This window comes from Parambassis ranga, chromosome 1 (genome assembly GCF_900634625.1).
Source record: "Parambassis ranga chromosome 1, fParRan2.1, whole genome shotgun sequence".
Taxonomy (NCBI): Eukaryota; Metazoa; Chordata; class Actinopteri; family Ambassidae; genus Parambassis; species Parambassis ranga.
This window is the reverse complement of record NC_041022.1, coordinates 9,974,315-9,988,260: the sequence shown is the minus strand read 5'-3', so window position 1 is coordinate 9,988,260 and position 13,946 is coordinate 9,974,315. Positions and strand designations below refer to the sequence as shown.

Here is a 13,946-nt window from a genome sequence, read left to right as displayed (position 1 = left end):
TTAGAGTAAAGTTTAGAGTAACAAATTGCTGGTATAAAAACAAAACATATAATTGTATTGCCCCAATGCAGACACAAAAGTCTGTGTTAGGATGCTGGAGAATGGTGAGAGTACAGGCGCAGAGGTCCTTGGTTCAGTTCACCCAACAAGCTACTTTGTTTTTTCCTGTTGTTAGGTTTACTTTTCACAGTTGGAGTTATTCTTAAAAAAAGAAATTATTAGTTTATTATTAGGTTAGGCATTAAAAACAGGCACAAACACATTGTGTGACAATCACCTTATCACATAAATCCATCTTAAAACACAGAAATTCATAACAAACACATTTTAAAAGGAAAAGTGTTCCCTCCGCAGTTACCATTTTTGGCTACCATCAGGAAGTCTCTGACCCTATCAACACGTAGAGATGCTGTAGAAGAAATACACACACATTCTGTGTTTTAATGACGAAAATATTGACAGTTACAATTTCCAGCTGTACAAAACATGTTTTGTTATTTTAGTGACAATGTTGCAGGTGAAATTTTTAGTTTTTACTCATATGTTTTAATTTTCTTAGATTTAAAATGATGCATTATTGTGGGTGTGACCACTTTAAATGACAGGCTGTTGCTGACTCACAGCACAAGCTGCCTGCTTCTGTGACAGCTCATCTCAGCTCTACTCGCTTTCCACCTCATAGTCCACCAGTTTAGGCAGACTGTGACAATGCCAACATGGTGACAGTCAGAGCATCACAAAGGAACTCAAAAGGGCACTTCAAAAGCCTGTGGGATAGGTGTTTGGTGTTTGCTTGTTAAAAACTGATCTAAGCAGGTGTTTTTAGCAGTTTGTGCCAAAACTGTATTTTTTCCAAATTGCCCCTTTTAATCAACTTCCACAAACACTTGCAACCATACAGCACTACCTGCTGCTGATTATGTACAGAGTGGAACAGCGTTGACGCACACAAAACAGCTTGATTTCTGGGTGTGCTGCTGATGGATGATAGTATCCCACAGTCCACACAGGAAATGGAGAGGTGCGCACACACACTATTATAGGTTTAGAAAGGTAACCAAAAATATAACTTAATAAATGTCTGTTGTCTCCTGTGTTGACACTGCACTGAAGTGTATGATATAGTCCTTCCATTGACCACCTTCCTGAATGTCCCAGATGTTGACTTCCCTTTTTTATTATTATTCTTTGTCTATTTTTTTCTTTTTACATTTCTTTCTCTTTCATTAGTGTACATTCCTTATGCCACTTTCTGACAAAGAAAAGTCTATGGAAAAACAGAGAGGTTAAATTGGAGAGTAGTACAGAGTCTCTCTCTGTATGCAATGGGAGGACAGTCAGTGTGTAGGCTCTGATTTTCCTAGCATGACTCACTGCTGTAGTCTGAAGGGTCAGTTAAAGGTCTGGATGCAAAATTCAATGACTGTGCATCCCTTTGTCTGGTGGAAGGCTTGGAGCTGACAGCAAAGCCTGTTAGCACTCTACCGAGCCACAGGCCTGGTTGTTTGTGCTTGCGTGTGTGTGCTTACATTGCACATGCTTGAATGTGTTTGTGTGTGGTAAAGGTTGCATGCCATTAGAGATTTAAAATGCGAGTAAAAGCCCATAGTGACAAATGTAGGGAGACATATGTTCTTATGCAAATGGTGGTACTTGTTAGGGATTTGCACAAAGCTGTGTTTCTTTAATGGAAGATTTTAAAGAATTTTTCAGCAGATTGCCCTGGGACAGCTCTGCTCTGTAGTCTGCTAATTGTGCTGTGCAGCTTAGACGATTTCACTGATAAATCCCTGCACGGTTGTATCAAACTCGCTCTGTGTCTCCTCTTTCTTTTCTGTTGGACCCTTGTATGATAAGTCATAATTATGAAGTCAGTGTCAGTTGGACCACTTGGAGGACTTGCATAGATTATACGGTCGTCAGCTGATGTTTGTATATTATGTTGTTGCATTGTGAGTGAGGTTATATGCCATTGGGATAGCACAGTGGGTCAATGTGTTTAGTTCTGTACAACTTTCTATGCTCACATATGCATGCAGCAGTATTGCAGCAGTGCTGGTTAATCAGCAATTATTTCCAAGCTGTTTTTTTTTTACTGCAGCCTTATCACAGCTGTGTAATCTTGGTGATATTTAAGTAAAAAAAACTAGAAGCAATGTCTTTTTTTAAAAATATATTTTCTCTGTTTTTAGTGTACAGCATATGTTGTCTAGTGGTGAAAAGGAAATCTAAGGGACAGATGGAAAGACGCTGAACATCAAGGATGAATCCACTGATTGAGTCGTTTTGCTGGTTTGTTTTTTGGTGGGCTTTTTTAACTTTTTTTTTAATTGAAGTAATGAACATGTAAAGTGCTTGAACATTTAAAAGGTATTTAGAGGCCATATTATGTGTGATCTTTGTGCAGTTATTTGTTTCAAGAAACAGCGCAGCTTAATTAATGACAATTAAGCCATTTTCTGTGGTCCGCGTCCAATTGATTAGTGCTAAAAAAGCCTTGCCTGTTAATAAATCGACTTGAATAGCTACACTTAAACAGTGAGGGTGCGTGACTTCATTATTTATATATCACCACCTTTTCATCCTTTAGAAGCCATCCATCTGGGTTGAGTCTTTTCAGATAGTTTTAACTATTCGCTGCACGTGGACTCTACACTACACAGTGTGAACCTGTGCCTCAAGCGCATGCACATGCAAATACATTATCTGCCCTCATGGATTGATAGATTAACAGCAGGCAATTGGAAAGGTTTAACAATATCACCCAATCCTATTTCCTTATGTTAAAATGTGTTTCTGACTCTGAAATACATAAGAATAGAATTGTGGACAACAAGGAGTTAATGTATCTGCTGTTTAAATGCTTCTTGTGCTCTTTGATGTGAACCTTTTTTTTATGCTTTTTATGTTGTATAGAATAATAAGAATAAAATGATTCTGCATATTTGACCACCCTCCTGTTTTGAACAGGCTTCTGAAATGGTCAAGTGTGTGTTTTCATGGCAGTTGGCATTTCTCAGATTGTCTTTTTGAGCTCATCATCCATCCATGTAATTCTTGGCTCTTCCTCTACTGGCTTGACAGATTGTCTCTGTGTTTCATTTGTAGAGCAAAGATGTTCAGTGACACAATGAACTTGTTATGAGTTGTCTGGTGCTGCAAAACATGTTACACATGCTTTCAGAGACAACATTTACTGCTGACTGATTTGTTGCAGTATAAACTCAATAAACCATTAAACATTCAGGGATAGCAAAGAATTCTTTCCAATATCTGTTGCTATGAACATACAGTTGTCTACTTCTGAGCGCCAGGCAGCCTATATTTCTTCCCTCATCTTCAGGGAGGTGGGGGAAAAAAACTGTTCTGACATAATAAATAGGTCCAAATTTGCTTGGATGTTCTGGTCACCTGGGTCATCCTGGCTATAAAAAGTGTGTTTTTTTTCCAAGATTCCTGCTCGGCTCCAGTTTTTTTATGATGTGCATTTATGTATTCCAGTGAGGTACCTTTTCTTTTCCTCATCCATATGCATTCACATTTCACATGCAGAGAACAGTCAGATCCAAGGCTTACAGTAACCATGTGTGAATACATCTGTAAATCAACAGAAATCTGTAGCACAACAATTATGAATAACTGCAAAGAGCATGAATATTATTGTCAATATCAATAATATAATAATACAATGCACTCTTTAATAAACTTTAAATTTTTAACGTATACACTAAATTTGAAAGTGTATGCATGACGTATCTACTTACGTAAAGTATTTATATGTAGTTGATTATTTTCTTTTCTTACTTCAATCCATGCTGATAAACGTGTTTGTACAATAATAATGGTGCATAGGCAGATATTAAAATGCACAACCAACCTTTGTACTTACAATATTATATTATAATCATCTCTTTTTGTTATCTTAATGCATCGCTGGGCCAAATAGCAGATTAGGTGACCTGTCAGCCGGTGTCTGTTCCAAGCAGAAAAGACAAATGAACGGGACAAAGCTGTCAGGGCGTAACCTTTAGAGTAATGTGTGTAAATAACAGGAGAAATTCCTCTTCAGAGATGGGAAAATTATTAATGATTATGGCATAATAAGGGCAGAGCTACGCTGCTCTTATGGATACAATAAATTCTAATTATCCTACTAATGTGGAAGGGTGGAACACACCAAGCATCGGCAGTCAGTTACAAGACCCACAGGGGGAAATATATATATTTCTGAAAAATGCATTACTATGTGTTAGTGTACCTGTGCCAAAACTTGATGTATGGGTGAAACGTGCCTGCATAGTAGCAGAGGAGCAACAAGGGGGAGTGCATTTCTTAAATGTTTACTGTACTCTATTACAGATTTGTAACCGGAAGAACCATAAAATGCTGCAGTGACTGCAAACTGCAACTCTAAAATGACAGTGTGTGCGTGTGCGCGCGTGTGTGTGTGCAACAACCAAACCAAACCAAAGAAGCCCGTTTTGTTGCTTTTTCTCAAAGCTGTATAGCCTTTCGATTGCTCAGAGATCAGCTTACATGTTGTGAGCTACAATAAATTGGCAATAAAAAAAATGAACTGTCTTGTTTGCACGATCACATATCGAGACTTTTTTTTCTCCACTGGTCTGTTTTTTGGAAGCTTCACAAGATGGGATACTGATTAATACGGTTTGCCATGTTTCCTTTACAGCCCTCAGGGAAACTGCAGCACAAATAGGAACCACTTTTTCTTTTTTACTGCATGAACTCTGTTGTTAATAAAAAGCTGTCTGAAACGATCATAGCTTAACCGGGAAAGCTTGTAACCTGTTTGGATATATTTCTGAGCCCCTTAACTGTCATGGTTGCAGTACACCCATGGCTCCCTTTGCTGTGGCGCTCACTGTATTTAAACTTAAACTATAAAACATGTGAAGGCAGTGAAAGCTCATAGACATTTATTGGTAATATTGCAAGGAGTTTTATACTTACAAATAGGGGAAGATATTAAAATTGGCTCCACAGGGAGGCAAGTTTCTCAAAAGGTTGTATCAGGGGTTTGTACTGTGGGTGCCTGCCACCTTCTTTCTTGACAAAATGGGATTTTACTTGCCATTTGTATATGTAGAGGCAAGAGCCAGGTCAGGTTCTGTTACATTTTGTACTTAAATTCATATTTCTTTCTGTTGCTGTTTACTTTGTCCTGCTCTTTTACAATGTTTCATGTTCTGTGTAATTGGGCTTTAGCAAAGAATTATATGGTTTGAATTAAAAATCTGATTTGATTCTGATACACTTACAACTGCATATTTAGTTACTAAGGCATCTGCCAGACATTACACATGGTTACATATATGCTACAGGAACATATGGACATTGCCCGACATGAGATTATGTAATGTTTATGTTAATGGAAAATATGATTGCATTGCCCGACATCATCTATTCATTGGAAAAATACAGCCGTAAATAAGGAGACTTTCCGGCAGACTTTCACTCAGGACTCTGTGGTTTGAGTCCCCCTTACAATGTGAGCTGTTTTATGTTCACCTGGTTTGGTTTTGTAAGTTTTGTTTTTACCTGCGGCTGGATTTGGCATTTAAAACTTCTCGTTAGGGTTAGGCATTGAAGGTGGTAAAGATTTTAGAAGGAAAACAGCTGCCTCCAAAGTGGTCGACAGACACAGTTTCATGCCAGAACCCGTCTTATAAAAAAAACTGCCGTCACACTCATATATGTGATCTGTTTAAAGCCTGCCAAATACTTTGAGAAAGACACATGTTAACAGGTGCCCAAATGTGGCATTATAATCAGCCATTTTTGGGTGCTTCAGTGTAATACTACATCCATCCATCCATCATCCATTAACCCGCTTTTTCCTGCAGTGCAGGGTCACGGGGGGCTGGAGCCTATCCCAGCTAACTATGGATGAGAGGTGTGGTACGCCCAGGACAGGTCACTAGTCCATCGCAGGGCAACATGTAGACGAACAACCATTCACACTCACTCACACTCCACACACCTACGGGCAATTTAGAGTGACCAATTAACCTAACAAGCACATCTTTAGGCTGTAGGATGAAGCCGGAGTACCCAGAGAAAATCCACGCAGGCACAGGGAGAATGTACAAATGTAATTTTTTTTTATATATATTATTTTTTTTTTATATATTATTTTTTTTATAAAATTTTTTTTAAATAAATAAGTTTAATCTGATGTGTTTAGACACAGATTTTTAAACAAATCTCCACAAAGCCTAAAAAAGATGGATCGATGTAAACGTTCAATGTTTTATCTGTACAACAATCAGTGAGCGCATTTCAAATATACAACGATGAGTGACGAACATTATACTTGTACTTGGTGAGGCTGTCTTATTTTGGTTTTCACTTTAAATGCTTCACTGACTTTCATGTTCAGGCACCTGCTTCAGTGATTCTTGGCTGGTAGGTGGCAACAGAGGGAGGCCAGGAGACCATTTGAAATTCATGAAGGTGTCTGTCGTAGGCATGCATGAGGTAATTGGTTCAATAATAAAAGAAGAACATGTCACTCTTCATCAGGTGACAATGTGAATGCTGGTTCTGTTTGTGTGAACAATAATAAAACTGTTTGATGTTACTACATCAGTGCCCAGACATTTAGGGATGACACCTTCCCGCTTTCATTTATCTTTTAATATTTCTTTCTAGACTGCCACTAATATGCAGGAAAATTCAGTGATTTGTCCGACAAACATCTATCGGTCATCAAACATCGGACCAGGAAATGCTATCTGAGAACAAAAGTTATTTTTTTGTGGCTGAAGAAATTAAAGGGTCAGTTCACCAAAATTATAAGAATAGTGTGCAGTTACTGTTTATAGACATGTTCACTATCTGATATCACTATTACCTGATACAAAACTCAAAGGGTCACAGAAAAAAAATGTCCCTTCCTTATGATAATGGTAGATCCTTATCAGTTATGTTTTTCCCAAGTTCTGCCTATTCAAGTGATAAACGCACAAAATAATGAAAGCAATGTACCACTTGTCTGGGTATCTGATCTTAATCAAAGTTCATATGATTCACATGAAGATAATTTTACCAGTGTAAATGTTATTTGGGAACACTGTAGACATGCATCTTTCTCAAAGTATTTGGCTACATCTTGTGTCTAGATAAGGAACACTTTGTTCTCCTTATGCCATGTTCAGGAGAGGACATCCAGTGTGTGTGTGTAGTGAGTGGGTGCCTCTTTCTTTCTAAAGTTGGGATGTAGATTTTTGGACATAAGGACATGGCTAGTTTCACTATAATTCAGTGTTCAAATTAGGAATATAATATTTAATTTATTGTTTTTATCATTTAAAACTTGAACATTATGATATCCCAGAGCATTTATACGTCTTATTTAATACAAAATATAGTGATAACCTGTCTGAACTTGAATATTGTTTATTATTGTACAGTGCTCACTCACAATTGTTATTACAATTTTAAAGTATCATTTGAACTGCATGTGCATGTAATAAAAGCTGTATAACACCTTTGAATTGAGGACATGGACTTATCAATCACATCTTGTCTGATCCTTAATAAGAGATTGCTGAATATTAATTGAGTTTTAAGCTTTTACTGTCTCTTCTAATCATTACATCTCTTATTACATAGCACAAGATACGAAAAAGACAAATATGTAAATAAGACAGCCAGGCGCCACTTCGAGCACAATGTGGGATGACTCACTGATCGCATGCATACTGTAATCACAGCCTCCCTTTCAAGATGCAAATACAAATATGAATTTCATAATTTTGGTGCACAGTAAATGCATACAGTAATGAGAGCAATATATACGTCTCTCCTTGTGAATTCAGCTGGTGCATCTTGCTCCACTGCTTGGCTTTTTTGTACCAAAATCTAGAAGGTTACTGTTACCGTATAGTGGCAAAGTTGTATCCAAATCCAGGTTTCATGTTTCACAATGGTCACATGTGTATGTTTAATATAATTTTTGTAGCTTGTATAAAAATAGCTCCACAGCTTAGCATCATAAACTGATCATACAGCTTCAGCTCACATCTTATTGAAGTCAATGAGGCATACAGAGATAGGACAGGATGTATAGAGAGATCTGAGCATTATGATAATAATGAGCATAATTACAGCTCAGTGGAAAATGTATTGTAAGAGTTGATGTACCAGAAAATCACTTGTACTAAAAATTTCTATTTTAGTAGATATTGCTTCAGATGTTCTTCAGACACGTTTGTGTCGCTGCCTGCACAGTATTTATAAAACCCTTTATAGGAACAATCCTGTCGGGCTTTTGAGATGTCAAACTTCATTCTGCGGCATGTAAAGTTTGGATATTACTTTTGATTTCATAGCTTATTTCTGGGATGCTTTTGAAACCATATGATGCAATGTTATGTCTAATGTTGTTTATACAATGTTTTCTTTAAAAAAAAGAAAGAAAGAATAATAATATGCAAAATTTCTTCCTCCTGAATTCTCCATTGGCCTTCTGATCTTCATAGCATCTGTGTTGTAAATTTGTCAGTTTTCATCTAACAGCATGTGATTTCTCTGATGGCCTCCGTGTAAATTTACCATTACTGATGAATGTTTAGAAACCTTTCGTGATCAGCCTTGTGTTTTATGTCCCTAAGGCGTCACCGAATGGCACAAGACATGAAACACATTGACAAATTGCCTTCATGTATTGCTTGTAGATTAAATGTCGGTCTCCTTAGAGGGATTAAACCATTAATAATGCATTTTAGAGAGGCATTGGGGGATTGTGTGATTTAAGGCATGTGCGACAATTTAAATATAAAATAATTGCGATACCCGTTTAGCCCACAACCAGTTGCACAACAGGAAGACTGTGGCTCAAAGAGGTCTTTATTTGTTCATGTGAAGCCTAAGAACAGGCAAAAAAAATGCCTACCTCATTTTGATTTTTCCTGGTATTCACTGCTTTGTATTGATCACCCAGGTAACATGGCGGCAATGGGATAGTTCATAGTAACTGACCTTAATGACTTCTGAATCCTGCCTCAATTACCAGCCTTCCTTACCCTCACACACTCTCTCTCTCTCCTTTTCTCTTCCCTTCTGTGTCTATCTCGATCTTTCCCCTATCTCACATGCAAGCTATTAGCATAGTGCTATCTTTAACCTACCTCTCTCATTCATTAATGAAGCCAGGGAATAGGTGAAGCGTATTAAATAAAATGAGAGTGTGACCAGCCCTCCTAAATCATGCGCACAGGTTAAAGATCAGATGGCCCTTTATATTGGATCAGGCTGTGTGCACTCTAGATACATTCTGATGGGTTTATCCAGGCCAATGTCAATGTAGAATTTGTATAACGGATTGTAAAGGGAAAAAATGTATGTATGTGTCTGCCTTTTGTGTGAGCAAATGTTTTGGGAAAATAAACTGAAGTGAGAGAGAGTTCATGTAAGTGAAAACTGTGGAGGGATTTAAGAGATGAGAGTGAAACCGAGAAAGGAAAAGACAAAACAAATGAAGTGACATGTTGAATCCGCATTGTGGAAAAAACGAAACTAAACAAAAAAACAGTAAAAGTGGTGACACAGAATATATGTAGTCTGACTCTGATAGCACTCAGCCACAGCAGCTACAACAGATTAAACATGTCTGGGTAAACCAAAAAAGACATTTTGCCACAAGACAGCTACACAAAAACAATCGGATATAAAATAAAAGTCACTGCTCAGAAGCACAGCTTTAACTTATGCAGATAAAGATTGTCAGCCGCGTTCCTTACAGCAGGCAGGCAGCTAACTGTGACCACACTCCATTGTCACTCAAAGCATGCATGTCATACATGCTCTTCAGTACCTAAACAAATAGCAAATATCCTTATATTGTGCCTCAATTTCAATCAATCCATCATTGTTTTAACCAGCTCTAAATATATGGCCAATGGAGTCGATCCCAGCGATGGGATGCGAGTAATGGGCGAGTGGTTGGGTACACCCTGGACAAGTAGCCATGTAATGAAGGGCCTCTTCATTACTGTTATCAGTGTTTGCTAGCAGTTATTCCTCTTTGGTTCACTACATCCTGCAGCATCTGGACTCCCCGGGAACCTATGCTAGGATCCTGTTTGTGGACTTCAGCTCTGCTTTCAACACAATCCGCCCAGCTCTCCTCCAAGACAAGCTGTCCCTGCTGCATGTTCCAGACTCCATCTGCCGGTGGATCACTGACTTCCTGACAGACAGGAGACAGCATGTGAGGCTGGGGACGAATGTCTCGGAAACAAGGACCATCAGCACCGGTACCCCCCAAGGCTGTGTACTGTCCCCTCTGCTCTTCTCCCTGTACACCAACTGCTGCACCTCCAGCCACCAGTCTGTCAAGCTGATTAAGTTTGCTGACGACACCACCCTCATTGGACTCATCTCAGACGGGGATGAGTCTGCCTACAGGATGGAGGTGGACCGTCTGGTGTCCTGGTGTGCTGACAACAACCTGGAGCTGAATGCCCAGAAGACAGTGGAGATGACAGTAGACTTTCGGAAAGTGCCAGCTCCATCACCCCCCCTCACCCTGACAGACACCTCCATCTCCACAGTGGACTCTTTCCGCTTCCTGGGTACCACCATCACCCAGGACCTCAAGTGGGAGCTCACCATCAGCTCCCTCATCAAAAAGGCCCAGCAGAGGATGTACTTCCTGCGGCAGCTGAGGAAACTCAAGGTGCCAGCCAGGATGATGGTTCAGTTCTACACGGCCATCATTGAGTCCATCCTCACCTCCTCCATCACAGTGTGGTACGCTGGGGCCACTGCCAGGGACAGGCACAGACTGCAGCATGTTGTGCGCTCTGCTGAGAAGGTGATCGGATGCAGCCTGCCATCTATCGAGGACCTGTACGTCTCCAGGACTCTGAGGCGTGCAGGTCGGATCACAGCTGACCCTTCTCACCCTGGACACGGACTCTTTGAGCCACTCCCCTCAGGCAGGAGGTTACGGTCCATTCGGACCAGAACCTCACACCACAAGAACAGCTTCTTCCCCTCTGCTGTTGGACTGTTAAACTGTAATTAATGCACTGCTCTGCACTGTCTTCAGAAGGTCACTTTAGTATAGTCACTGCACAATGACGACTATTTGCACTGTTTACTCCATCTTGCACTACTTGCACACGAGTACCACCTCACCGATCCATGTGGTACCTGTTACATTATTACATTATTACACTGTTCCATTCGATCATATAAGGGTCTATGTTTACCATTTCATCTGCACAGTATTTTATGTTCTGTTCATTGTATGTCTGTTACGCCATGTCTGTCATGTAAATTTAGCCTTACTTTAGTTTATTTACTTAATTTTATTTTAGTTTTTATCTTATTGCATGTTAATTATTATATGTTCTTTGTATGCACCAATCACTAAGGCAAATTCCTAGTAATGTGAACCCCCTTCACTTACATGGCAATAAACATGATTCTGATTCTGATTCTGATTCTGATTCTTTAACCCATGTAGGGAGTATGATTTTTGTTTGTGGCAGTGGGATGAGTGATAAAATAAAGTCACAGCACACAGCAACATAGAGTACTTGTTTATTGTTGTTTGGTGTTTGCTGGTTGGATTTGGGTGGAAGCATTATCTGCAAGACACAAAGAAATAGATGGTTAAATTAGCAGTACAATGATTTGTGTGTTTTTAATGATTGTTTAAGTGCTAATGTGTGAGCTCTTACCTTTTGTTTTGGCCAGGGGTGACGGTCAAAAGAGTCCCTCTTGGAACAGGCAGCTATTTATAGTTCCGGGCCAGTCCATTGAGGAAATAGGTGCAGGGGGATTGTATTGTTTGATTGAGGGACAATTACAGTGATGAGTTTTAAACAGAATTCCATTTATGTATTGTAAATATATATTGCTTTGTGTTTGGGGTAAGGTATATGGTGGGGTGAAGGTAAAATGGAAGGAGAATGAGATCACCCATCTGGGAATGGGAGAGGACTCCAGGTGTGGCATCAACTATTTAGGTAGAGAAGATTGAAGCAAGGTGTCTGGACTTGTAGAGTTTTCTAGAAGACCTTTCGCTGCTCATCCAAGCAGCTTCATCAGTTCTAACTGTTTGGTGGGGAAAACATGGTTTATATGTGGTTACAGACCTATGTGGGTGGGTCTGGGTAAAACTTACAAACAATAGCAATAAATGTTTCCATCAACTATTTAAGGCGGCCATTTTGTATTCATGGGTGGCTCCTTTGTGTGCTGTTGGGACCACATGCTGCCTGTGGTTCCCAGCATGTGGGTCAATTGATTGATGTTGTACCGTACATGCCGAAATAAATATCTTAATAGACTTCACTTCCACCGATGTCTCAAGCCTCCTACTTGAAAAGTCAAGCCGCTACACGGTCATCCTAACAAGCCAATTTATCAATTTATTAATCAAATGCAATCGAGTTATGTTAAAGAAAATAATTGGTTTGGTTGGTGGCAAGTGATTGTCCTTAATGTGGATTATTTTTATTATTCTAACTGTAAATACGGGCATCTTTGTACTAGTTGAAATGGCCCCGTACAAATTTGCACATAACTAATATTGTTAATATTGAACATGATCACTTTTTCAATATATTTCATCCATAATGCAAATTGGAAACAGGCCGGTTAGCTCAGCTGGTTAGAGCGTGGTGCTAATAAAGCCAAGGTCGTGGGTTCGACCCCCGTACGGGCAGGTCTGTTTTGTTTTGTTTTTGTTGAATCATGTACATGCTCGTTTCACTTACTGTTATGCAATTTCTCCATAGTGGGACAAATAAAGGTTCTTCTTAATCGTATCATCATTGTTTAGTAAAAACAATGAATGCTAGAGAAACAAGCCCTGTATGTACCTTACATGAAATCCCAGTATTGCATTGAAAGCTTAAGTATGACTGTTTGGGAAAGGTCACTCGGAAAGTGGGACATGATTGGCGAGTGGTTATTTGCAGTCAGTCATCGTTGTGACGTAAAAATCCATAGGGAAGAAGAGTTGCCTCTCTCTCACTGGCTGGAATGGACCACCAATCGATGGTTGAGGAAATTGGTCGGTGGTGCAGAGCTGTGGGGTATAGAGCCGAGGGCAAGGTGGGGGATAGAAACTATTTGGTGAGGCATTAGCTAAAGATTATTTATGATCAGACGTATATTTCTGCTGACACATCAGCAGTTAGATGCTGGATTACGCTCTTTCATTATACACCAAATGTTACTGTTTTCTTATTCCAAATGGCAGTCTTGAAATTATATTCCACAGCAAATGGCTACTCTGTGATTACACGATAGAGTCCAAATGAGGATCATTTACTCATCTACATTGTCCTTTCGTCTGGGCTCAAGTCCGCAAGTCCAAATGAGATGTGCTGCTTCTGCCGTGTTCTCGTTTTATCTCTATTTCTTCTGTCTCACCTTCTCTCCCTCATCGTTTTTGTTGCTTCTGCTGGTTTCATTTTCTTCTTTTTTTCGCCCTCCCTTTCTCTTTCTCATTTTCTCTCTCTTTTTTTCTGTGTACCACAGAGACTTGGAGATGAGCTTATCACTTTCTGCATCAGAGGACCAAGCTGTCATGCTGGCTCTGAAAAAGCCTGTGTCTGTGTGTGTGTGTGTGTATGCGCATACACACAGACAGAAAGAAGTGAAGAACAGATTGAGTGTGTAGGTAGGCTCTAGAACAATACATATTTTACTTAAAACATTCATCTATGATACATGATATTTCTGAAGGTGTATTTCCACCTTTTGTCCATGCCTGCTGCAGTGAGACACAGTGACCGGTACAGAATGTACTCCATGTCCTGCCAAGTGTGCTGGGTGAGGCTCCAGCTGCCTGTGACACTGAAGTGTTGCAAATAATGACCCTGATTGTGAAATGAATCTTTTTTTTAGGGATGTACCTTTTTTGGGACCAAGTCCTGTCTTTTATAAATGCTTTTAATTTG

At 39.5% G+C, this 13,946-nt stretch overlaps 1 long non-coding RNA gene and 1 other non-coding gene across 2 annotated transcripts in view; both read left to right on the top strand.

The window, feature by feature from the left end:
* The window catches only part of LOC114441762 (uncharacterized), an 80,627-nt gene that overhangs the window by 30,455 nt on the left and 36,226 nt on the right, over window positions 1-13,946 (top strand). The window lies entirely within an intron of this gene.
* trnai-aau (transfer RNA isoleucine (anticodon AAU)) lies at window positions 12,631-12,704 on the top strand. The gene has a single exon. It is a non-coding gene; the product is annotated as a tRNA-Ile (tRNA).